This window comes from Oncorhynchus nerka, linkage group LG28 (assembly GCF_034236695.1).
Source record: "Oncorhynchus nerka isolate Pitt River linkage group LG28, Oner_Uvic_2.0, whole genome shotgun sequence".
NCBI classification, from domain to species: domain Eukaryota; kingdom Metazoa; phylum Chordata; class Actinopteri; order Salmoniformes; family Salmonidae; genus Oncorhynchus; species Oncorhynchus nerka.
The window spans coordinates 43373266-43401204 of record NC_088423.1 but is presented as its reverse complement, the minus strand read 5'-3'; the positions used below and the strand labels follow the sequence as shown (position 1 = coordinate 43401204).

Here is a 27939-nt window from a genome sequence, read left to right as displayed (position 1 = left end):
ATGCACATTTGTGGCCTGCTGGAGGTCATTTTGCAGGGCTCTGGCAGTGCTCCTCCTGCTCCTCCTTGCACAAAGGCGGAGGTAGCGGTCCTGCTGCTGGGTTGTTGCCCTCCTACGGCCTTCTCCACGTCTCCTGATGTACTGGCCTGTCTCCTGGTAGCGCCTCCATGCTCTGGACACTACGCTGACACACAGCAAACCTTCTTGCCACAGCTCGCATTGATGTGCCATCCTGGATGAGCTGCACTACCTGAGCCACTTGTGTGGGTTGTAGACTCCGTCTCATGCTACCACTAGAGTGAAAGGACCGCCAGCATTCAAAAGTGACCAAAACATCAGCCAGGAAGCATAGGAACTGAGAAGTGGTCTGTGGTCCCCACCTGCAGAACCACTCCTTTATTGGGGGTGTCTTGCTAATTGCCTACAATTTCCACCTGTTGTCTATTCCATTTGCACAACAGCATGTGAAATGTATTGTCAATCAGTGTTGCTCCCTAAGTGGACAGTTTGATTTCACAGAAGTGTGATTGACTTGGAGTTACATTGTGTTGTTTAAGTGTTTCCTTAATTTTTTTGAGCAGTGTATATATGTGTGTGTGTGTGTGTGTGTGTGTGTGTCATTAAAATAAGTAAAAACAATGGACACACAATAGCAAAATTGTGATGGTGTCAGAAGAACTAATGACTTTTTACATGGTCTATCATATTTGATCCACCCATTATCACAGATGCGCACACACAGAAAACACATCTCTGAAGATGTTACTTTGTCAGCTTCTTGTGTCTCACTGCTTATTCCTTTTCCAGAGGTGGGTCCCGTGCTGCAGTCCGTTTGAAGGGGACTTTGAGGCGGTGCTGCTGAGCCCTCAGGTCCTGGACCTGCTGGGTGGAGGAGACTGCAGCGATGGAGATGCCATTGATGCCTACCTGAAGAGACGGGTCCTGGCCTACCTCGATGACAGCACAGAGGAGGACAAGGCGGACGGTTAGAAACAATATCTGGGTAGGGATTTCATGCTGATGCCTTATTCAATGTTATTGTTACTTAATTCATTGAATCAAGTGTTTTAGTGTTGGGGTAAAAGCCTGCACACCCTGTAGCTCCCCAGGACCAGAGTTGGTGACCACTGCATTTAGTGTTTTTATTTTAAACAAGATTTACTATCCTTTCAACGCAAGCCCACATATTTATTTTTTAAGTGTACATCACTATGAATGAATAAATCTATCCGTGACTTCATCTTGAAAACAATACCTCATCCCATGATTTAGACCTGAGTTTAGGCCAAGCTGTGCTGCCAGGTGACGCCTCAAAATGGATGCCCACCACAGTTAAGTTCTTGACGGCAGGAACGTTGTGCCAGTACAGTGACTTAAAAAATATATATATATTGAGTGAAGGGGTATGGGAATTACCAGGCATGGGCTGATGCTTCTCGCTGAATGGTGCCGAGTGGAGCTTCCTGCTGCCATGAATTATACATTTTTAATAAGGACAGCTTCACATCTCCTTCTCTCCCATGGGGATGCCTGTGGAAGAATGGGTATTACAGCAAGCGTCGCTACACTCCGTATAGAAGCTTTCAATCCTCTATCGCTCTCCCATTTGTCTTACAACGATTGTAGTCAACTACATGTGTCAGAGGAGCCTGTGTGTACAGTATGTATGCATGGCTTTAATTGCCCTGAGGTAGATGGGAAGCAGTGTTGTTCTTGTTCCTCTTTGCCTCCAACCTGTGCCTGGTTACACCAGACATCTTATTGAATGGGTCCTGCTGTGAGGATTGGAGCAGCTGGCCATATCCACTTTGGAAGGCTGGCGGCCTGACTCGCGGTGTGGAAATCAAATGGGCGTATCTTTACTCGTTTCGTTAAGCGGCAGGTAGCCTAGTGGATAAGAGCGTTGGGCCAGTAACCGAAAGGTCGCTGGTTTGAATCTCCAAGCCAACTAGGTAAAATAATCTGACGATGTGCCCTTGAGCAAGACAACCTAATTGCTCCTGTAAGTCACTCTGTATTAGAGCACCTGCTAAAATAATGAATAAATATAGAAATGCAACAATTTTAAAAGTTTATAAGGAAATCAGTCAATTTAAATAAGCTAATTAGGCCCCTGGCAGGGCATAGACCCACCCACTGGAGGGCCAGGCCCAGCAAATCAGAATTGACTTCTTTTTTTCCCACAAAAGGGATTTATTACAGACAGAAATACTCCTCAGCATCCCACTCAGACGATCCCACCGTTGAAGATGCCGGATGTGGAGGTCCTGGGCTGGTGTGGTTACACGTAGTCTGCGGTTGTGAGGCCGGTTGGACGTACTGCTAAATTCTCTAAAACGACGTTGGAGGTTTATGGTAGAGAAAATAACATTACATTTACTAGCAACAGCTCTGGTGGCCATTCCTGCAGTCAGCATGACAATTGCACGCTCCCTCAACTTGAAAATATCTGTGGCAGCTCCTCAATATGCCACACCTGCCAGGTGGATGGATTATCTTGGCTAAAGGTAAATGCTCACTAACTGATGTAAACAAAAATTTTTTTAGAGAAATAATTTTTTTTGCGCATATGGAACATTTCTGGGATCTTTTATTTCTGCTCATGAAACATGGGACCAACACTTTACATGTTGCGCTTTTATATTTTGGTTCAGTATGAATTATCTCTTTCATCTCTGTACTGAGCTTGTGCTCTCTCTTTTGGGAAGCCTCATTTGACAATTCTCTGAGCTCTCCATTTATTTTGTCCCCTCGCTTTTCTATTGCTCCTTATCTCTTCTGTTTTGTTTCTGTGTTTTTCTATTGTCTAGTAGTTCTGTGTCCTGTACTTTCCCTCCATTGTTTTTCTTCTGTTTTCTGTTCTTTTTCTTTTAGCTCCTATCTTTTCCTATTCCTACTCATTGTGACTTTCTTTTTCTTCTCTCTCTCTCAGGGAGATTGCTCTGTTGGCCCAGGCGGTCGCCAGCCTTCACCTCTTGGTCAGAGTAACTGGACGGGTCCCCCTGTCACCATCCATGTCCCTTACCTGCTGGCCCAGGCCCTGCTATCCTCACTCACTGAGGTACAGTTACAGCCCTATGTTCACCCAAGTGTTTTGATCTAAATTGCAACTTTTGGTTAAAAAATAAGGCCTAGTATTTTTGCCTATATCGTGGCAGTGTGGAAATGATCTCAAATGAGTGCAGAAAATGCAGAAATTGATGGAAATGATTTTAGTTTTATACTGTTCAATTCAAGTTCAACCTATCACATTTAACATACCAAACATTAAAATACCTCTATAGAGGGTAAAGTAAAAACCCAAACAGACTGTGCAAAAATACCGGTATATAGTCAAATACGATATACCGCCCAGCCCCACCCCTGCATTATTGGGACACAAGACGAGGTTAATTACTAGGGCCTGTCTCCCTCGGTCCTCACCATTCATCACACTGTCAGAATCACATCCCAGTGGAGAAGAACCCATTGAAATCATTTAGAATATACAGTGGGGCAAAAAAGTATTTAGTCAGCCACCAATTGTGCAAGTTCTCCCACTTAAAAAGATGAGGCCTGTAATTTTCAACATAGGTACACTTCAACTATTACAGACAAAATGAGAGAAATAAATCCAGAAAATCACATTGTAGCATTTTCAATGAATTTATTTGCAAATTATGGTGGAAAATAAGTATTTGGTCACCTACAAACAAGCAAGATTTTTGGCTCTCACAGACCTGTAACTTCTTCTTTAAGAGGCTCCTCTGTCCTCCACTCGTTACCTGTATTAATGGCACCTGTTTGAACTTGTTATCAGTATAAAAAACACCTGTCCACAACCTCAAACAGTCACACTCCAAACTCCACTATGGCCAAGACCAAAGAGCTGTCAAAGGACACCAGAAACAAAATTGTAGACCTGCACCAGGCTGGGAAGACTGAATCTGCAATAGGTAAGCAGCTTGGTTTGAAGAAATCAACTGTGGGAGTAATTATTAGGAAATGGAAGGCATACAAGACCATTGATAATCTCCCTCGATCTGGGGCTCCACGCAAGATCTCCCACGTGGGGTCCCAAATGATCACAAGAACGGTGAGCAAAAATCCCAGAACCACACGGGGGGACCTAGTGAATGACCTGCAGAGAGCTGGGACCAAAGGAACAAAGCCTACCATTCTCACCAAATGTTCAGTAGTTAAAATGAATTTCTGAGATCTCTATACAAAAATACTGTCCAATGTATGATAATGTATAACGACAACTTACACTGCCATAAATGCAAGGACAGTAAAATGTTTTGTCGCACGATTTTGGACAAATACTTTAAGACAACCATTAAAAAGGGTTAAACAGGTTTTAAATCAACTTGTGAATTTTATTGAATATAACCATGTTCTCCCCTTAATGTAATTACTTTTGAGTGTGGGGGCAGATTATTAATGATTTATCAAACAAAAAAAAGTTATTCAGCGTAGGAAATCTTCACTTGTAGCCTAGTTTATTAAAATATTCATATCTCCTTTCCCTTCATACCTACATAGAGCTGCCATTTCAGGCATCACTTCAGGGGACAGGGCAGCAGAGCCACAACATATCCTTGATCTTTTCCTCAACCTTATGCCAGTCTTGGTCCCCTCTGTCATATCTCTTTACTTCCCAGCCTGGGGCCCTGACCTCAGTCCTGCTCGGCAGTTTTCTACTGGATGGAGAGTCTGTGTACAGACTGGTGTGGAACCCCTTCCTGCTGCTAGCCAACATCAAACTGGTCAACTGTGCTATCAAGCTGGACAGCCTTCAGGTAAGACATAATCATCCTCCTTCCCCCCAAAAATATATACAATACCAGTCAAAAGTTTGGAAACACTTAATCATTCAAAGTTTTTTTTATTTTAAATTTCTACTATTTTCTACATTGTAGAATTTAGTGATAAGGTAGGGGTGGTATACAGAAGATAGCCCTATTGGTAAAAGACCAAGTCCATATTATGTCAAGAAGCGCTGAAATAAGCAAAGAGAAACAACAGTCCATCATTACTTTAAGACATGAAGGTCTGTCAATTGGGGAAATTTCAAGAACTTTGAACGTACAGTCGCAAAAACCATCAAGCGCTATGATGAAACTGGCTCTCATGAGGACCACCACAGGACCCAGAGTCACCTCTGCTGCAGAGGATAAGTTCATTAGCCTCAGAAATTGCAGCCCAAATAAATGCTTCACAGAGTTCAAGTAACAGACGCATCTCAGCATCAACTGTTCAGAGGAGACTGTGAAACAGGCCTTCATGGTTGAATTGCTGCAAAGAAACCACTACTAAAGGACACCAGTAAGTAGAGACCTGCTTTGGCTAAGAAACACGAGCAATGGACATTGTGGAAATCTGTCCTTTGGTCTGGAGTCCAAATTGTAGATTTTTGGTTCCAACCACCGTGTCTTTGTGAAATGCAGAGTAGGTGAACAAATCTCTGCATGTGTATTTTGGTTGCAAGTTCGAATCCCCGAGCTGACAAAATACAAATCTGTCGTTCTGCCCCTGAACAGGCAGTTAACCCACTGTTCCTAGGCCGTCATTGAAAATAAGAATTTGTTCTTAATTAACTGACTTTCCTAGTAAAATAAAGGTAAAAAAAAAAATAATAATAAAAAAAATCACACCGTGAAGCATTAGAGGGTGTGGTGTGATGGTGTGGGGGTGCTTTGCTGGTGACATTGTTTGCTACATGATTCCATATGTGTTATTTCATAGTTTTGATGTTTTCACTATTACTGTACAAAATAAAGTAAAACCCTTGAATAAGTATGTGTGTACTAACTTTTGACTGGTACTGTGTGTATATATATATATGTATATTTTAGAGCCGTAATGGCTAAATATTATTTATGTAACTGCGTATTGGCTGCCTTTGAGTTTCAGAAGTTCACCACAACATCCTAAGATCATGCTATAACAGAGGCTATTTTAGTATTACTGATACCTACAAATTACTACATGCTGCAATGTGTAGTTTGCTGATAAGCTCCATTCTAGTGATCCTACTATTACAGTTGAGACACGAGCGTGTACCGCCATACTCTGCTTGGGACCTCATCCCCCTACCATTCAGCCTTTAAAATGCTAATGAGAGAAATGAATTAATTAATTACAACCACCTTCTGCGAACATCTGGGAGTTCAACAGCTAACTGTTTTTAACTCAAGGGCACACTGTCCGCTGCCACCTCCATCCCTCTGTAAAGGGCTGTGTGATTGCGGTTGCGTGATCTGTTGGGGCGGTATGAAAATTGGATGCTGTTTATATGAGCCACGACCATCCTTTCAAAGCACTTCATTGCTACCGATGTGAGCGCTACAGGGCGGTAGTCATTTAGGCAGGTTACCTTTGCTTTCCTCGGCACAGCGACTATGGTGCTCCACTTGAAATATGTATCTATTACAGACTCGGTCAGGGAGAGATTGAAAATGTCAGTTGGTCCACACATGCTCGGAGTGCACGTCCTGGTAATCCGTCTGGTCCTGCGGCTTTGTGAATGTTGACCTGTTTAAAGGTCTTGCTCACATCAGCTACAGAGAGCGTGATCACACAGTCGCCTGGAACAGCTGGTGCTGTCATGCAGGCTGAAGTGTTGCTTGCCTCGAAGTGAGCATAAAATGCATTTCGCCCGTCTGGTAGGCTCGTGTCACTGGGCAGCTCGCGGCTGCATTTCTCTTTGTAGTCTGTTATAGTTTGCAAGCCCTGCCACATCCGACGAGCGTCAGAGCCAGTGTAGAAGGATTCAATCTTAGTCCTGTATTGACGCTTTGCAAGTTTGATGGTTCGTCGGAGGGCATAGTGGGATTTCTTATAAGCGTCCGCATTAGTGTCCTGCTCCTTGAAAGTGGCAGCTCTCTGAAATCCATGGCTTCTGTTTGGGATATGCATGTACGGTCACTGTGGGGGCGATGTCGTCGATGCACTTATTGATGAAGCCGGTGTCTGATGTGGTATTCTCCTTAATATCATTGGATGAGGGTGAGAGGGAGCTTTGTACGCTTTTCTGTGTGTGGAGTGAAGGTGGTCTAGAGTTGTTTTATTTACCCCTCCCTGTGGTTGCACATGTGACATGCTGGTAGAAATGAGGTAAAACGGATTTAAGTTTGCCTGCATTAAAGTCTCCGGCCACTAGGAGCACCGCTTCTGGATGAGCATTTTCTTGTTTGCTTATGGCCTTAAACAGCTTGTTGAGTGGGGTCTTAGTGCCAGCATCGGTTTGTGGTGTGGGTAAATAGACTGCTACGAAAAATATAGGTAGTGTGGTCTACAGCTTATTGAGGTACTCTAACTCAGTCGAGCAATACCTCGAATCTTCCTTAATATTAGACATTGCGCACCAGCTGTTGACAAATACATACACCACCACCCTTCGTCTTAGCGGACATAGCTGTTCTCTTCCTACGCACGGAAAACCCAGCCAACTGTATATTATCAGTGTCGTCGTTCAGCCACGACTCGGTGAAACATAAGATATTGCTGTTTATAATGTCCCCTGGTAGGATAGTCTCGAACAGAGCTCATCCAGTTTATTCTCCAGTGATTGCACGTTGGCCAATAGAGTGGATGGTGGAGGTGGGTTACCCACTCGCCGACGAACTCTCACAGGTCACCCAGATTTGCGCCACCGTCTTTTCCAAATGCGAATGACGGGGGTTTGGGCCTGGTCCGGGAGCAACATTATATCCTTGGCGTCACTCATTAAAGAAAAAAATATTTGTCCAGTTCGAGTTTTGTGTTTGCCTGTATGTATTTACTAGGAATATTTTTTAAATATATTTTTTTACCCCTTTTTCAAAACACAACCCAACCAAGCCGCACTGCTTCTTGACACAATGCCCATCCAACCCGGAAGCCAGCCGCACCAATGTGTCGGAGGAAACACAGTGCACCTGGTCAGCGTGCGCTGCGCCCGGCCCGCCACAGGAGTTGCTAGTGCGCAATGAGACAAGGAAAGCCCTGTCGGCCAAACCCTCCCTAACCCGGACGACGCTGGGCCAATTGTGCGCCGCCCCATGGGCCTCCCGGTCGCGGCCGGCTGCGACAGAGCCTAGACTCAAACCAAGAATCTCTGGTGGCACAGCTAGCACTGCGATGCAGTGCCTTAGACTCCTGCGCCACTCAGGCGCAGATTTCTTTTACTAGGAATATTGATTCAGGGAAGCATACAGAGCACCATATGGAGACAGAGGCAGTTAGCTGGCTTCGTGCATCGCAAATGAGAATGCAGATATCCTCCCTGACATGCAAATTTACTTTTTTTTTTTTTTTTTTACATGGTTCACTACCTTTGGCCATGCAAAGAGAGAGGGGGGGGGGTAACAGAGAGGAGAGAAACCCTTACCAAGCTTTGAGCTGTTATTTTCCCTGCCACTTTATGTTTTGGTCAGAGAGCTGAAAAAGAGAGAGAGTTGGACATTTTTATCGCTGGATCAGCACTTAACTCCACCATTGTATGCTGGTTCTTAGTGGGTTGTCATGTGTGTGCAGGTGGTTCAGGCACTAGTACAGTAGTTTTATTTATTTAGTTGTACTTTGAGTGACCCCATCTATGTATTGTGCTGTTTGTACAAAAGCGCACTCTCTCATATTCACTTGCATGTTTGTTGTTCCACTTAAATACTCCCCCACACACTCACTAACTCCTATATGGTGGTCCTCTGTAGCCCAGTCTGGTCCACTGTTGCCCAGTGTGGTATAGTAGGTTTGATTCCCGGGACCAACCATACAAAAAAAGGTATGCGTGTATGACCTAAGTTGCTTCTACTCATGCATGTTTGCAATCCAGTGTCATATGGCATTAACCTCTTCTAACGAGGCTTTAAACTGCTAGGTGAAAATATAATTTCTCACTTTGGCCATCTACGTCATGGTGGCCTTGAGTGGGACGTCCGTGAGGTACTTGAGCGTCAGTATAAACACGCTGAAGAGTTGAGAAGAAATAATGCAGCTGCCGTTTCCAATTAAGTCCTTATCTTTGAAGAGGGCTGATGTCAGCGGTGGTTTTGAGGCGGAGGAGCCCCAGTGTTCTTCGCAGGTTGATGTGGAGCTTTGATGTCAGCACATAATCTACAAAATGTTTGTCTCTGCCTCACTGTTTGTGTGAGCACTTGTCTTTGTGTGTGTGTGTGTGTGTGTGTGTGTGTAGGCAAATCGTGTCAGGGGATGGATGGGATCATAACGTCTGTGTTGCTGTGTAGGCAGGCTCAGGCTAAAGTGGAGATTGCTCCTCTAAATGAGACTATTTCATTTGCAGCGGTCCAGTAGTGCTGGGTGGGTGAGGACAGACAGGTACATTTTCCTGATGGTCTTAAAACTAAAAGGAGTCCACTTAAGGAAACCTCGGCAGTAAGCACATTCTATTCTCTTTTATCTCTGGACCACCACTACACAGGACTCCCAATGAAGACTTACTAGAAAAGATAACCAACAGGTTGTGCAGGACAGCAGAAAAGTACGTAAAGAACTTGATAATGTGTGATGGTTAAAAATATCCCCATCAGATAAAACCCAAATGATGTATAACAAGCTGTTTGTTACCTTTACCAGGCTGTAAGCCTTTTGTCCATTGACACAGTGCTGTAATGCATCAAACTCTTTACTTGAGTAGCAATTTTAATCCCGTTTTATCTAGATGATTATGTAGTTGTGATATGACTGATTACCTGCATTATCATGATATTGATGACTGACACAAACTTGAGACATTCTAGAGAATGTTAACATTTTACAGTCACGGTAGTGAGATCGGTCAGTTCGAGCCATAATGTTGACATTTTTCATTGGTTGAGACTGGAAGCACCCACCGAGCTGAGAGATAAAACTTTTATACTGAGTCTGCCATTCTGTTATTTCCCCATCAGCATGTATGCGCGATTAGATTCAGGCCCCAATATATGAGCAATTTATTATTTCTCTTGCTGCTCTTAATCAGTTTAAGGAGATTTGGAGTATGACTTGCTGGGCCACAGAAATAGAAAAGCATTTCACAGCAACAGGGCTCATGTCAGCATTGACGCATCCTCTGCTCTAAATGTATTTACTTTTATTTAACTAGGCAACACAACTTCAAGATGACATCCCTTCCTCAAACTGCTAACGTTTTTGTTCTCCCCACTGAAACCCAGCCCAGTTATGAATCAGAAGGAAACAGTTTGACTGGGAGAATTTGCCAGCCAAGGCCCTTACAACAGGAAGGCTGCTGGTGTTTTTCCCTTTCTACTCGGTTCTGATTTGCTCAAGTCAAGTTGCATTGCGTGATTTTACAAGTAGAAACGGCAGGTTCGTCGGTATCATTCGTCTGTACTGTTGCTACACTATATATACAAAGTATGTGGACACCCCTTCAAATGAGTGGATTTGGCTATTTCAGCCACACCCGTTGCTGACAGGTGTATAAAATCGAGCACACAGCCATGAATTCTCCATAGACAAACATTGGCAATATAATGTCCTTACTGAAGAGCTCAGTGACTTTCAACATGGCACTGTCATAGAATGCCACCTTTCCAACAAGTTGGTTCCTGAAGTTTCTGCACTGTTACATGGAACCCAAACCGGCCATCGTGCAGAAATGTATTTTGTCCCCCGACACCAAACGCGATCACGACACGCAGGTTAAAATATCAAAACAAGGGCCTCCCGGGTGGCGCAGTGGTCTAAGGCATGCTATGTGGTGGTCTAAGGTCAAACTATGCCACCAGAGACTCTGGGTTCGAGCTCAGGTTATGTCACAGCCGGCCGCGACCGGGAGGCCCATGCACGCGGACCAGATTGCGAGGTGTATGGCGTTTCCTCTGACACATTGGTGCGGCTGGCTTCTGGGTTGGATGCGCACTGTGTTCAGAAGCAGTGCGGCTTGGTTGGGTTGTGTTTCGGAGGAAGCATGGCTCTCGACCTTCGCCTCTCCCGAGTCCGAACGGGAGTTGCAGCGATGAGACAAGACCGTAACTACTAACAATTGGATACCACGATATTGGGGAGAAAAAGGGGGTGAAAATAAATGAATAATAAAATATCAAAACAAACTCTGAACCAATTACATTAATTTGGGGACTCTTTGCATCAACTTAATGTAATTGTCAATAAAAGCCTTTGACACTTATGAAATGCTTGTATTTATACTTCAGTATTCCATACTGGCCACACCACAGTACTGACAAAAATATCTAAAGACACTGAAGCAGCAAACTTTGTGTAAATTAATATTTGTATTATAGGTCGACCGATTAATCGGAATTGCCGATTTAATTAGGGCCGATTTTAAAAGTTTTCATAGCCATCGGAAATTATTATTTTTGGACACCGATTTGGCTGATTTTAAAAATAAAAATGAATACATACATTTTTTTTATATATTTATTTTTTACGCCTTTAATCTTCATTTAACTAGGCAAGTCGGTTAAGAACGCATTCTTATTTTCAATGACGGCCTAGGAACGGTGGGTTAACTGCTTTGTTCAGGGGCAGAACGACATATTTTTTTTACCTTGTCAGCTCGGGTATCTTGCTACCTTACAGTTAACTAGTCCAACGCTCTAACCACCTGCCTCTCATTGCACTCCACGAGGAGCCTGCCTGTTACGCGAATGCAGTAAGCCAAGGTAAGTTGCTAGCTAGCATTAAACTTAACTTATAAAAATCAATCAATCATAATCACTAGTTAACTACACATGGTTGTTGATATTACTAGTTCTAATCGATGCGGTGCGTATTCGCGAAAAACGACGGTCCTTGCTCCAATGTGTACCTAACCATAAACATCAATGCCTTTTCTTAAAATCAATACACAGAAGTATATATTTTTAAACCTGCATATTTAGCTAAAAGAAATCTAGTTTAGCAGGCAATATTAACCGGGTGAAATTGTGTCACTTCTCTTGCGTTCATTGCACGCAGAGTCAGTGTATATGCAACCGTTTGGGCTGACTAATTTGCCAGAATTTTACGTAATTAAGACATAACATTGAAGGTTGTGCAATGTAAAAGCAATATTTAGACTTATGGATGCCACCCGTTAGATAAAATACGTAGCGGTTCCGTGTTTCACTGAAAGAATAAACGTCTTGTATTTCTGTGTTATAATTAAGTCTACGATTTGACTGAGCGATGGTAGGCACCAGCAGGCTCGTAAGCATTCATTCAAACACGGCTTTTGTGAAGCGATTGGTAACGATGCTTCGACGGTGGCTGTTGTCGATGTGTTCCTGGTTCGAGCCCAGGTAGGAGCGAGGAGAGGGGTGGAAGCTGCTATACTGTTACACTGGCAATACTAAAGTGCCTATAAGAACATCCAGTAGTCAAAGTTTAATGAAATTCAAATGGTATAGAGAGAAATAGTCCTATAATAACTACAACTTAAACTTCTTACCTGGGAATATTGAAGACTCATGTTTAAAGGAACCACCAGCTTTCATATCTTCTCATGTTCTGAGCAATGAACTTAAGCGTTAGCTTTCTTTCATAGCACATATTGCACTTTTACTTTCTTCTCCAACACTTTGTTTTTGCATTATTTAAACCAAATTGAACATGCTTCATTATTTATTTGAGGCTAAATTGATTTTATTGATCTATTATATTAAGTCAAAATAAGTGTTCATTCAGTATTGTAATTGTCATTATTACAAATGAATAAAAATCGTCCGATTTAATTGGTATCTGCTTTCTTTGATCCTCCATTAATCGATATCGGTATTGACGTTGAAAAATCATAATCGGTCGACCTCTAATTTGTGTCCTTCGGAAAACTTTTTGCCACGATTGTACTCATGAACATTCATTCTGAAATATTAATGCTCAGTTTGTTGCGCACGCGTTACGGTACCACGTATTGCTAGCAGCATTTTAGTCAAATAGAGATTTATGCTAGCTGTTTGGATGAATGACTGTTTTTGTAAATGTGCAATAAGCATGAAACAATTCAAGTTTCAAAGAAAATTGTATTTTTCACATGCGCCAAATACAACAGGTGTTCGTTCTGGCCTTACAGTGAAATGCTTACTTACTAGCCCTTAAGCAACAATGCAGTTTTACATTAATTATATAAGGAATTGGCAACTGGTTTTCATTGAGAAATAAGGTAGGCAACTTGATTTCAACATATGAACAAAGTGGACAGGCTAGCATGCTGTTCAAACAGTTGGAGATGAACAGAAGGTTGTGTTCATAACAATTCAACTGCTTTGTGTTAGCTGAATTCGGAGCTTGTGAAATTATACCTAGATCTAAATTGTCTAAACTTGAAGTGTGTGTGATATATATTAGTCATGACGTGGCCCTCTTTGGATATTGTGAGTGGCTTCACCCTCTCCCTCCAACACCCAGGTTCTATTATCCCAAGTCGTAAATTCAATATCCTTGTTTTGGAGAATGTGTGAACGGTCGGTGGAAACGACAGCTACGACCTGGTCCGTTTTGTTTCATGTTTGTGACCTCATGAGAGACAATACAGCCACATTACCATAACTCTGTTTATACAGGAGCCCCCGTTATGAGGTTTGCGTCTAATTATTGTATAAAATGAATGAGTAAAGATTAAACTATTTGTGAAATTATGTAATGTGATTTTTAAACTGTTAATGTCAGAGAATTGTATTCCCTTTTTAACTAAGTCATTGGCACGCCTCCATGAGCACCGACATGATCTGGCTCATGGGACAGCCCTTTTCTACTGTTAGGAATAAAAACCCCACCTGAAGAAATCCTCTTGAGACCACGCCTACTTCGGTCAGCTGAGTGGGCGAAGGTTGAGTAGAGACCACAAAAACCTCAGTATAAGCTAAGGTTATAATGGTTGTTGAATTCCTAACCATACCACGTGGAGCATTGGCTACACGGGTGAAAATGGTTCAACTCTGAGACTATCGATCCCGACAGAATAAGAGCAAGTCTTTGATACTAATTGATAGTCTGAAGCTAGGAATTATGTGAACCTGAGATGCGAGGACCGACAACCGCCGAAACATCTATTCTATAAGAACATTTCTGAATGCCTGGTTCGGCAATTGCTCGGCCTCTGACCGCAAGGCACTTTAGAGGGTAGTGCGTATGGCCCAGTACATCACTGGGGCAAAGTTTCCTGCCATCCAGGACCTCTACACCAGGCGGTGTCAGAGGAAGGCCCTGAAAATTGTCAAAGACCCCAGCCACCCCAGTCATAGACTGTTCTCTCTACTACCGCATGGCAAGCGGTACCAGAGTGCCAAGTCAATGACAAAAAGGCTTCTCAACAGTTTTTACCCCCAAGCCATAAGACTACTGAACAGGTAACCCGGACTATTTGCATTGTGTGCCCCCCCAACCCATATTTTACGCTGCTGCTTCTCTCTGTTTATCATATATGCATAGTCACTTTAACTATACATTCATGTACATACTATCTCAATTGGCCCGACCAACCAGTGCTCCCTCACATTGGCTAACCGGGCTATCTGCATTGTGTCCCACCACCCGCCAACCCCTCTTTTTACGCTACTGCTACTCTCTGTTCAGCATATATGCATAGTCACTTTAACCATACTACCTCAATAAGCCTGACTAACCAGTGTCTGTATATAGCCTTGCTACTCTTATTTTCAAATGTCTTTTTACTGTTTTATTTCTTTACTTACCTACACACACACACTTTTTTTCTCCCCACTATTGGTTAGAGCCTGTAAGTAAGCAGTTCACTGTAAGATCTACACCTGTTGTATTTGGCGCACGTGACAAATAAACTTTGATTTGATTTGGTACTCTGAAGTATCCATTCTAACTACGAAATACTCCAGGGAATCAGTGAGACGCTTGGATGAACTTTCCAACAGAAAGACGGACAATTCCAACAGAGATCACAACGACATACTGAGCGTAAATATATATTAATTGCAATTATTCCCGAACGAGTGAGCATTCATGTGCAAAGGATTCGCATTTATATTAATATAATTATCAACTGTGTAGTGACTCATTTTTGTCTTTCCCGCCCTTCTCAGTCCACACCCACTTCCCTTTGTCCGCCAAACCGTCATATCGGCTTCGCCCACTAGGGAACCTCCCCTATCATTTCCTTGTAACTATATCTATTGTTTGTTTATGCATTTCTGTAGTTAGTTAGTAAATAAATGATTAAGACAATTGATGTATGGATGACTCATAGTAAAGGCTGGGTTCGTGCAGATAACCAACGTTTTACGACGTTTGGAATGAGACTAATGTGAGGTAAAGAATAATTATTTAATTAGAAGACTAATTGATCAGATATTAAATATTTTCCTTGGTGCCCCCGACGTCCTAGTTAATTACATTTACATGATTAGTTTAATCACGTAATAATAATTATAGAATTGATTTGATAAAATAAGTATAAAATGTAATGTCAAAGACACAACTATATATATATATATATATATATATCTATATATATATATCTATATATATACATACATACACACACAGGAGAAATTCTCCAGATACATTTGAAGTCGGAAGTTTACATACAGCTTACCCAAATACATTTAAACTCAGTTTTTCACAATTCATGACATTTAATCCTAGTAAAAATTCCCTGTTTTAGGTCAGTTAGGATCACTTTATTTTAAGAATGTGAAATGTCAGAATAATAGTAGAGAATGATATTTTTCTTTCATCTTTCAATTTCTTTCATCACATTCCCAGTGGGTCGGAAGTTTGCTTACACTCAATTAGTTTTTGGTAGCATTGCCTTAAACAATTTAAACTTGGGTTAAATGTTTTGGGTAGTCTTCCACAAGCTTCCCACAATAAGTTGGGTGTATTTTGGCCCATTCCTCCTGACAGAGCTGGTGTGACTGAGTCAGGTTTGTAGGCCTCATTGCTCGCACACGCTTGTTCAGTTCTACCAACAAATTTTCCATGGGCTTGAGGTCAGGGCTTTGTGATGGCCACTCCAATACCTTGACTTTGTTGTCCTTAAGCCATTTTGCCACGATTTTGGAAGTATGCTTGGGGTTATTGTCCATCTGGACGACCCGTTTGCGACCCAAGCTTTATCTTCCTGACTGATGTCTTGAGATGTTGCTTCAATATATTCACATAATTTTCCTTCCTCATGACGCCATCTATTTTGTGAAGTGCACCAGTCCCTCTTGCAACAAAGCACCCCCACAACATGATGCTGCCACCCCCGTGCTTCACGGTTGGGATGGTGTTCTTCGGCTTGCAAGCCTCCCCCTTTTTCCTCCAAACATAACGATGGTCATTATGGCCAAACAGTTCTATTTTTGTTTCATCAGACCAGAGGACATTTCTCCAAAAAGTACGATCTTTGTCCCCATGTGCAGTTGCAAACCGTAGTCTGGCTTTTTTTATGGCGGTTTTGGAGCAGTGGCTTCTTCCTTGCTGAGCGGCCTTTCAGGTTATGTCAACATAAGACTCCTTTTACTGTGGATATAGATACTTTTGTACCTGTTTCCTCCAGCATCTTCACAAGGTCCTTTGCTGTTCTGGGTTTTATTTTCACTTTTCGCACCAAAGTACGTTTATCTCTAGGAGACAGAATGCGTCTCCTTCCTGAGCTGTATGACGGCTGCGTGGTCCCATGGTGTTTATACTAGCGTACTATTGTTTGAACGTGGTACATTCAGGCGTTTGGAAATTGCTCCCAAGGATGAACCAGACTTGTGTAGGTGTACAATTCATTTTTTTCAGATCTTGGCTGATTTATTTTGATTTTCCATGATGTCAAGCAAAGAGGCACTGAGTTTGAAAGTAGGTCTTGAAATACATCCACAGGTACACCTCCAATTTACTCAAATTACTTCAATTAGCCTATCAGAAGATTCTAAAGCCATGAAATAATCTGTCTGTAAACAATTGTTGGAAACATTACTTGTCATGCTCAAAGTACATGTCCTAAACAACTTGCCAAAACTATAGTTTTTTTAACAAGAAATTTATGGAGTGGCTGAAAAAAAAGTTTTTTTTTTGTTTTGTTTTTTTCACCTTTATTTAATCAGGTAGGCTCGTTGAGAACAAGTTCTCATTTGCAACTGCGACCTGGCCAAGATAAAGCAAATCAGTTCAACACATACAACAACAGAGTTACACATGGAATAAACAAACATACAGTAGAAGGGGAAAAAAAGAAGTGTGTGTATATACAGTGTGTGCAAATGAGGTAAAATAAGGGAGGTAAGGCAATAAAATAGGCCATACTAGCGAGGTAATTACGATATAGCAATTAAACACTGGAGTGATAGATGTGCAAGTAGAGATACTGAGATACACTTAGGTTGGAGTCATTAGTATGTAAACTTCTGACTTCAACTGTGTGTTTGTGTGTGTGTGTGTGCATAATTTTAATTAATTAGCTGGTTACTCACTAGCACGTGGGCTTGAGATTGTTTGAGACCAATGTTCATTTTCTATAATGCCTGCTGCAGTATTAGTGAATGTGCATTATGCATGGTTCTGGTTAAATTTGTAACAAAAAGGACATTTGTATTGAAAGACCTGACAATCTGGGATTATTTTTTTTTAAAAGAGTAAAAATGCACAACTATTTTGATAAATTATTAGTGGCTCTTATGGTTGTGAGAGGAATATGTGTAATTTCATAAGCTCTGACTTAATTTTGATTATTGTTGACCGCTTTAAATGCAGTGTATTTGACCGTTAATTGCACAACAAAGAATATTTAGAGAACGTTTAAAAAGATAAAGATTGTTTTGAAAGGAAAAGGATGCAGCCTAGAAGGCCAGCATCCCGGAGTAGCCTCTTCACTGTTGACGTTGAAACTGGTGTTTTGCGGGTACTATTTAATGAAGCTGCCAGTTGAGTACTTGTGAGGCATCTGTTTCTCAAACTAGACACTAATGTAGTTGTCCTCTTGCTCAGTTGTGCACTGGGGCCTCCCACTCCTTCTATTCTGATTAGAGCCAGTTTGCTCTGTTCTGGGTAGGGAGTAGTATGCAGCGTTGTACGAGATCTTCAGTTTCTTGGCAATTTCTCGCATGGAATAGCCTTCATTTCTCAGAACAAGAATAGACTGAAGAGTTTCAGAAGAAAGTTCTTTGTTTCTGGCCATTTTGAGCCTGTAATGAAACTCACAAATGCTGATGCTCCAGATACTCATCTAGTCTTAAAACCTCTTGGAACTACCCATCCCGGATCCGGGAGAATTGTCATCAACTGACACTAATTAGCATAACGTAACGGACAACAAAATATTACCAGAAAATATTCATATTCATGAAATCACAAGTGAAATATATTGAAACACAACTTAGCCTTTTGTTAATCACCCTGTCATCTCAGATTTTGAAATTATGCTTTCAAAGCAAGCCAAAGCAAGACAAGCATTTGTGTAAGTTTATCGATAGCCTAGCATAGCATTATGCCTAGCTAGCAGCAGGCAGCTTGGTCACGAAAATCAGAAAAGAAATCAAATTAAATCGTTTACCTTTTGATGAGCTTCGGATGTTTTCACTCACGAGACTCCCAGTTAGATAGCAAATGTTCCTTTTTTCCATAAAGATTATTTTTGTAGCCGAAATAGCTCTGTTTGTTCTTCACGTTTGGCTGAGAAATCGACCGGAAATTGCGGTCACGACAGCGCCGAAAAATATTCCAAATTAGATCCATAATATCGACAGAAACATGGAAAACGTTTTTTTTATAATCAATCCTCAAGGTGTCTTTCTAATATCTATTTTTTATTTTTTTCAAATATCTATTTGATAATATATCAACCAGGTCAGTTGGCTTCATAGTAGGAGCGAGAGAAACAATGGCCGCATTTGTCTATTACGCACAAATCACTCAGAGCCACCAGCTGACCACTTACGCAATGTTGTTGCTCACGCTCATTTTTCAAAATAAAAGCCTGTGTCACTAGACACATTAGGGAAGGAATCTGGTTGATATCCCTTTCACTGCTCAATAGGGACGCACGCATAGGAACGCAGAGGTTTCTAAATAAGAGTCACTTCCTGATTGGATTTTCCTCAGGCTTTCGCCTGCAATATCAGTAATGTTATACTCAGACAATATTTTTACAGTTTTGGAAACTTTAGAGTGTTTTCTATCCTAAGATGTCAATTATATGCATATTATATTATCTGGTCCTGAAAAATAGCCCATGGGAACGTTATTTTTCCAAAAATGAAAATAGTGCCCCCTAGTTTCAAGAGGCCAGTTTTATTGCTTCTTTAATGAGAACAGTTTAAGGCTTTGCTAACATAATTGCACAAGTGTTTTCTAATGATCAATTAGCTTTTTAAAATGATGAACTTGAATAAGCTAACACAACGTGCCGTTGGAAGACAGGAGTGATGGTTGCTGATTATGGGCCACTGTACGCCTACGTAGCTATTCCATAAAAAATCTGCCGTTTTCAGCTACAATAGTCATTTACAACATTAACCATGTCTACACTGTATTTCTGATGAATTTTATGTTATTTGAATGGATGAAAAATGTGCTTTTCTTGCAAAAACAAGGACATTTCTAAGTGACCCCAAACTCGAACGGTAGTGTTTCTTTATATGTAGATAGGTATAGATAGTGAATTGCTCATCAGTTAGAAAACATCTGAGTTTTAGGCCATATCGCCCAGCCCAGCCCTTGCTGTTATATCAGCAAAGGGGGAATTAACACCGTCCTCTTTGTTATCTATTGAAATATAAATGTAATATTTTTGTGTAGAAATGTTGCCCGGGGATAATGTTTTTTAATTGAATTTCCCATCGGCTAATTAATTAGGGAACAATTTATCTAAAGATGTGGACTCAATGCATTGGTTATTTGGCTAAAATATCTTCCTGAGATATTTTAGCGGACATCATATTTCTAGTGGACATCAGTTTTTGTTCCGCATCTGAGGTCGTACAAAGCACAAAGTGCTGTTGTCCATTTGAGAGATCCATTTCAATGATATCACATGTGTAGGGGTGTGACCTTCAACCCCGTCTGCCATCAAAATTAGCCGATTTTTACGGATATTTTAAAATAAGTGTGTAATTATACTTTTTGGGAGTTTGATATTCAAATGTATGTGAATATCTCAGGAATAGTTAAGGACTGTGTAATTTATTAATAATCACTACAGAGGACAATTTTGCACTTATATTAAAATACGTATTTCTTTAAAAATAAAGTTTAGCAAACACAAATACCCACAATTATTTTGGGGGGTCTCAGGAGGATAAAATACACTGCTAGTTAGCTGTGTAATTGATTAACCTAACAGTACATGTAATCACCTCATGGCAGATGCACGCGCTTCCCACGCTCCATACATCTCAATGCCATACCAGATACTTAAAACGGTGCTAAAACTGTCAATATTGAGAGAAAATAATTGTAATACCTACATAAAGCTGAGACCCTCTCAACAGTCACAACAGTAGTAGTTTTCAAAACAATGCTATTGCATTTAGAAAAGTTGTACAAACAGAAAGCATTTTTCTCTCCCTCTCCTATACTTGAGTCGGAGCACATGAATAAACGGGCATAGGGGCAGGGCAGACACTTCAGAGTATTAATGCACTTTGGGCTATTGTTTGACTGAATCAGAATATAACTTTTTGAGTGAAGTGACAAGCTAGAATTTGCACCAGTGCGACCAATTAAAAAGTAAACTTGCACAACCAACTCAAATTGTCAGACTCTGGAGCCCTGTCTGTGTATTTCTTTGCATAACAACCTGTACTAGCATGACAACATGTATCTGACGCTGGCACCTTGGCATTTCTCACCGCTCGTGTCTGACTACTGAGGAGTCTGACCCCCGCACTGTATGACTAATACCGAGGGGGCATGGGAGGGAGGGAGTGAGGTAATTGGGAAAGTGGAGGAGGGAAACGTTAGCAGCGTTGGAGTCTCTCTCCCCCACCTGGAGGATGAAGTCAGTCAGCCTGCCAGTAGAACTCCAGTCTGCCTCAGAACCTAGGAGGGATGTAAGCAGGATGGATCAGCCCTGCCCTACCTTGGCCTGCTACAGGGGCTCTGTGTGGGCTGAGGCACCTGGGCATATGCTGGTGGGAATGGGGGATCTAAATATTGGTACTGGTGCCAGGCAGCCTGTCATCTCAATGGCTATAGTGAGCACTACAGTGAAATACCTATTTTCCTCAACAATGGGAGACATCCCTTGAGAGCCCATGGTAGGGGGATGAATGAGAGATTTAATAGAGGTAGAATGGTACCACAGTGTTAGTTGGCATACTGCAGCAACGCCCCACCTCTCCCGCATGGAGCTAATAACCTGATTCACACTGAAGAAGATGGCTGACATTTTATATGTTCCTAAAAAATTTTTTTTTTTTTTTTTGGTGGTTTAGCTTATTTTTGTAACTTATTTTGTACATAATGTTGCTGCTTCCGTCTCTTATGACCGAAAATAACTTATGGACATCCGAACAGCGATTTACTCACCACGAACTGGCAGAAGTTTTTTTTTTTAATGAGTTCCTATGAGCCAGACGTGAAGGACATACTGCTTTCCCGGGAACAGGCCCACATTTGCGTGTAGAGACGAAGGAGAAAAAGAGGACGGAGGTCTGGCTGCCCTCTCAATTCATAGGCGACCGACTAAATCTCCTCTGCCTTCCATTCTACTAGCTAATGTGCAAATAAAATTGACGACCGACGAGGAAGATTAATCTACCAACAGGACATTAAAAACTGTCATCTTATGCTTCACGGATTCGTGGCTGAACAACAACATTATCAACATACAGCATATAACCAGCCAGCTGTATCGGCAGGATAGAACAGCGGTGTCTGGTAAGACAAGGGGGGGGGGGTGAACTATACATATTTGTAAATCACAACTGGTGCACGATATCTAAGTAAGTCTCGATTTTACTCGCCTGAGGTAGAGTATTTCATGATAAGCTGTAGACCACACGATCTACCTAGAGTTTTCCATCTGTATTTTACATAGCTATCTACATGCCACCACAGACCGATGCTGGCATTAAGACCACACTCAATGAGCTGTATTCCACAATAAGCAAACAGGAAAACGCTCATCCCGAGGCGGGGCATTAATGCAGGGAAACTTAAATCGGTTTTACCAAATTTATATCAGCATGTTAAATGTGCAACCAGAGTGAAATGAAACTCGAGTCCACGTTTACTCCACACACAGAGATGCGTACTATGCTCTCCCATTTGGCAAATCTGAACGTAATTCTATCCTCCTGACTCCTGCTTACAAGCTAAAATTAAAGCAGGAAGCACCAGTGATTCGGTCAATAACAAAAAGGGGTCAGATGAAACCGATACTAAGCTACAGGACTGTTTTGCTAGCACAGACTGGAATATGTTCTGGGATTCTTCTGATGGCATTGAGGAGTACACCACATCAGTCATTGGCTTCATCAATAAGTGCTCGTCGGATGTGAAAGGCCTTGCAAACCATTAGACTACAAAAGGAAGCACAGCCAAGAGCTGCCCAGTGACACGAGCCTACCAGACGAGCTGAACTACTTCTATGCTCGCTTCGAGGCAAGTAACACTGAAACATGCATGAGAGCACCAGCTGTTCTGGATGACTGTGATTACACTCCACAGCCGATGTGAGTAAGACCTTTTAAACAGGTCAGCATTCACAAGGCCGTAGGGCCAGATGGATTACCAGGACGTGTACTGCGAGCATGTGCTGACCAACTGGCAAGTGTCTTCACTGACATTTTCAACCTCTCCCGGTCCGAGTTTGTAATAAAATGATCCGATCAATATTGCCATTGAGAAAATTCAAAACAAAACGAGACTTGACTGTTTTCAAGGTCAGTCTCGCAAAAAGATTCATTCTTGTGTTCTAACTACCCGCTATTCAAAGCGTTCTGAACAAATTAAGGGAATTGTTCACAAACATTGGCACATTCTAAAATCCAATGATGGTCTCGGTAATGTGTTTTCGTACCTTCCCTTGGTTGTATTCTCGCGGGGCAGAAATCTGAGACCAATTGGTACACTCTGATTTACCACCCCAAGATATTCCTGAACAACGTCTATTTGTGCCCCTCCTGGAAGGAAAATACAGACACCTGTGTCTTTTGACACTATATAAACGAGTCATCCCGCAGTGTTTGTGATTATACCCTGATGAAGACAGCTTGGCTGTCAAACATTGGTAATACATTTTTTGCATCTGAGCTCCTAGAGTATGCGGCTCTTTTTATTTTCGAGTTTGTAATACCACCATGTTTTCAGCAGACCACCATAGTCCCTGTGCCCTCAACGTGATCAAGACATATGAGATGATTATGGACTACAGGAAAAGGAGGACTGAGCACGTCCCCGTTCTCACCGACGGAGCTGTAGTGTAGCAGGTTGAGAGCTTGTCCACATCACCAACAAACTAACATGGTCCAAACACACCAAGACAGTCGTGAAGAGGGCACGACAAACCTATTCCCTTTCAGGAGACTGAAAAGATTTGGCATAGGTCCCCAGATCCTCAAATGTATACAGCTGCACCATCGACAGCATCCTGACTGGTTGCATCACTGCCTGGTATGGCAACTGCTCGGCCTCCGACCGCAAGGCACTACAGAGGGTAGTGCGTATGGCCTAGTACATCACTGGGGCCAGGCTTCCTGCCATCCAGGACTTCTATACCAGGCGGTGTCAGAGGAAGGCCCTAGAAATTGTCGAACTCCAGCTACCCTAGTCATAAACTGTTTTCTCTGCTACCGCATGGCAAGCAGTACCAGAGTGCAAAGTCTAGGTCCAAGAGGCTTCTGAACATCTTCTACCCCCCCAAGCCATAAGACTCCTGAACATCTAATCAAATAGCTACACAGACTATTTTCATTGCCCCTCCTCTTTTACACAGCTGCTACTCTGTTATCATCTATGCATAGTCACTTTAATAACTCTAGCTACATGTACATATTGCCTCGGCCTACTGGTGCTATTTCTTATTCGTAACTACATTGTGGGTCTGGGGCTTGTAAGTAAACATTTCACTGTAAGGTCTACACCTGTTGTATTCGGCGCATGTGACTAATAACATGTGATTTGATGATCATTAGTGGGCTGGCTAGAGTTGCTGTTAGTGTAGGTTGATGAGTAGATGTACTGGTACTGAATACAGCATTGGTTCCTCCTGTAATGAATAGCAGGGCAATTGACTACTCGGACAGTGTTTAATCCTGTCGGTTTGGCTGTCAATAAAGTTTGTTTTCCATGTCAGACACCCACACCGTCCTAGCGTTTTGTCTATATATGCTCAATGGTCCTGCAGAAACAATGAGGGAAAACAGCAGAACGTTGGGGTTGTTTGAAAAACCCAAGGCAGCCGTGCTGACACCTCCAGTGCCCGGCCAGATCTATGCACCATACAGCTAGGGTAGAAACCTGCTCCAGTTTGAGAGGTCGCCAGGTGTCATGGCCAACCTGTCACTGCTGCTTGGCCACTGCACCCAGGAGAGAGCTGCTGATTCCAGCCCTGCTGCCAAACACATTGCTTTAATGTTGGGGAATTTATCCCGGGAGCAGCTCTGCTGTGGTTCACACATAGAAGGGGATGTTAGGTTCTGAACGCAATCTCTCTCAATGTTTGCTCGCTTCTCTCTTAAGTGTTATTTATTTTTGTAATTAATTGAATTATGTACTGCCATATTGTGTATTGAAATAAATGATTGTTTGCTGAGACATTCTCTAATAGTCATACCGCATCTTCGAAAAATCCATGCCCTCTGCGTTCTCCAAAGTGATGGTTGATTGAGCATGACTAAAAAACCTGACACCTAATACAGGTGACACAAACACAGGTATGTGCAGTTGTTCTCCTGTGGTTTGCATCTCTCACTGTTGACAGATTGTTGGCCAATAGCCCCCAGTGTGGTGGTGCTGTGAAGACATGGCTTGGTTGTTGTGCAGTTCTCTGTTGGCCTCTGTGGTGGTTCTATTGGCTGCGCTGTACTTTGCTTTCATTCCCACTGCAGTGGTGGGCAACAAATCACTGAAGACATGACATAGTACCTATTGTTTAAGTTTATACCACAGAATTGTTGAATATTTTTTTCTGATTGGCTAGAAGTGCATTGTAGAATGGGCATTAAATTCAGATTACAGGACAGTTGGAAAGAGATTGTGACACCTTGCGATATGCGCCTACACCATCAGACCATACTACTTGCTACAAAGTTACAGAAAGCTAAAATGACAATCACACAAACCAAAATGTTATACATTGTTACCGCAGGTCCAATGAAGAAAAACTAGCTTGCATTTATTTGTTTTTGCTGACACATTATTTGGGGAGCATTTGATGATGACATGGTGAGTGATGAACATGTATTTCTCCTGTCCCTACTGTTGCAGTCATTACACAAGTGGCGCTATGCTGTCAAATCTTCCCACATGTTTTCTAGTTTGACCAGTTGTTTTTAGCGACAGATTTTTTAATTCGGTTGTCATTTTTGCAGGCTTGCTATCAATAAATTATTTCGCTGGCTTCTAGCCTGGCGTTTGATATACAATGCGATCTCCTTGTAATGAGCAGTGTCACGTGTCCTGATGAAGGTAAACTTTTCTTGCTATGCCAGGCAGAATCAGGTATCCGCTCATTTTGGATTTATCCAAATGATTGTCAGTAGAAAACTGCAGGGCCTTTGCTGTTATTCTGGCTGCAGAGGTTGTGACTGTTAGCTGTTGCTATTTGGCTAACAAACAAGGGAACATATAGAACAAACAACTGGATTGTTTTAAAATAAAATCTATATACATATTCACTCACTACCGGTCAAATGATGTCAATTAGTCTATCAGAACTTACAAAGCCATGACATCAATTTCTGGAATTCTCCAAGCTGTTTAAAGGCACAGTAAACTTAGTGAATGTTAATTTCTGACCCACTGGAATTGTGATCCAGTGAGTTATAAGTGAAATAATCTGTCTTTGAACAATTTTTGGGAAAATTGTTTGTGTCATGCACGAAGTAGATATCCCAACCGACTTGCCAAAACTATAGTTTGTTAACAATAAATTTGTGGAGTGGTTAAAAAACGAGTTTTAAAGACTCCAACCTAAGTGTATGTAAACTTCTGACTTCAACTGTATACCTTAGCCCCCTGACACAAACTATTGCAGTATAAATACTGGAGGCTCAGACAGGATGGGTCTCAGCCTCCAGTTTCATTGCAACGGGTCCAAAATCTTATGGGTAAGGTATTTCAGTTTATTTGCTTTGTCATTTTGAGATATTGTGTGTAGATTGATTAGGAAACAATTGTATTCATTTTAGAATAAGGCCGTAACGTAACAATGCACTGTATATGAACAAAATTGTATTTCTACCGGTAAGTGTTATTTTAGGATGATTTTCTTTGGCAACTGTGGTATGAGCTGAATGAACGCCTCCGTTCTGTACATTGCCTTGGGAAAATGAACTCCGCAAAGGGACTCTGCTCCGCCTTGTTTCTGAGAACGTCTACGTTTATCCCTTCCGTAATGGAGTTTTAGTCTTTGATTTTGGTTTAGCTAGTGTGCACAATTGCGTTTTCCCCTTTTCCTCCAAGTTTAAGAAATTGTGAAAATGAGACTAAAGGGCACTTTCTTAACTCTGATCCCTCTTGACCCCCCCCCCTTCCTTTCAGGGTGGTTTGAGAGCTCATTATAGTCCATTTATTTTCCCAGCGTTGGTTTGTCCTACCGTCCTGCCACCAGGTCATTAGTAGCAGATCACATTTTAAGATTGTTCTGCTTAATTATAGTTGACTTCTGCTAGGCTTGAGATGTTTGTTTGCTGATTTTTGTTGTGGGGGTGTGTGTGAAGGGTGCTTAACAGTGTGTGAAGGGTGACCAGATTCTGCAGGCTATGAAACAGCCAATCCGTATTCCAGAGGAGCAGCCAGCAAAAGACCACACAATCCCTTTTACTACTCTGAGCTCCGGGTTGTGAAAGGCATGCAGATGGAAAAGGGGATTTTTACGATCCAATTTCACCCTCTCCCTTTCTCTTTCCCTAGCATTGCTGTTGGGTTTTGAGTTGACACCGAGAGAATGGGATAAAAGTATTTCAAGCATCGACTGTTATTTTGTGACCTGTTTTCATTTTCTCCTCTTCACTCTACCATCATATTTCCTGAGAATTCATTAATCAGTCAGTGTTCTTTGTAACAATGCCCAGATAAGACTTAATAAAAAGGATTAGCTGGAAACCCGTCAAGATAAATGCTAATTTGTTCTGTGTGGGCCCATGCTAATGTAATATGGTTGCTTGCACGTCACACTGTACTCATTTGCTGCCAGGGTTATGATCAGTAGGCATGAAATAGGATAACTTTTTGAAGCTAAGTGAAATGGTGAGCTATTAGTAATGGGGTGGGCAATATAGTTACGTATCGCAAAATATTGTTTTTGGACATTATTATATCAATATTTGACTCCAAGTCATTTGTGTAAAAGAAATAAGTAAATTGTCCCCTCCCCTTGCACATTTCACAACAGCCCAAGAAGCCAATTTCCTTGTGTGAAGGTGACAAGGCGCAAAGTAAATCTCCTTGGCGCTGGCCTGGGCTGCCTCTATAAATTTTGAATAGGGATACGCGAGAGTACACTGCACCATGAATTATACACATTAGAAGCAAGGAATAATCACCACACCACGCACAGCCTTCAACGACACCAAACTGGTAATCATGTCGGACGGGGAGAGGTGGAACCAAGGACAAAGCCAAAACACCTCTCTCTTTAATGTGTCGCCTCAAGGTATCTCTCGCTCACGATGTTGCTGACCAACGGCCTCATGGGATTGGTCTGCAGGTGCACTGAGCTTTAATTGACCGTTGGATGGTCTTCAGGGGACGTCCGTGATCAAAGTAATGCTGAATACTTTTGTTTTAGTAGTAGATGTGCTAAATGGGATGTGGGATGGTATGTTTTGAGAACTTGGAAGAAGTGAAAAATAATATCTAATCTTTTTTCATTTTTTTTCACCGCTGAGCTGATTT

General features: G+C 41.9%; 1 pseudogene; it reads left to right on the top strand.

Annotated features, from left to right (window-relative positions):
• The window catches only part of LOC115113250 (tetratricopeptide repeat protein 27-like), a 151478-nt pseudogene that overhangs the window by 8149 nt on the left and 115390 nt on the right, over nucleotides 1–27939 (top strand).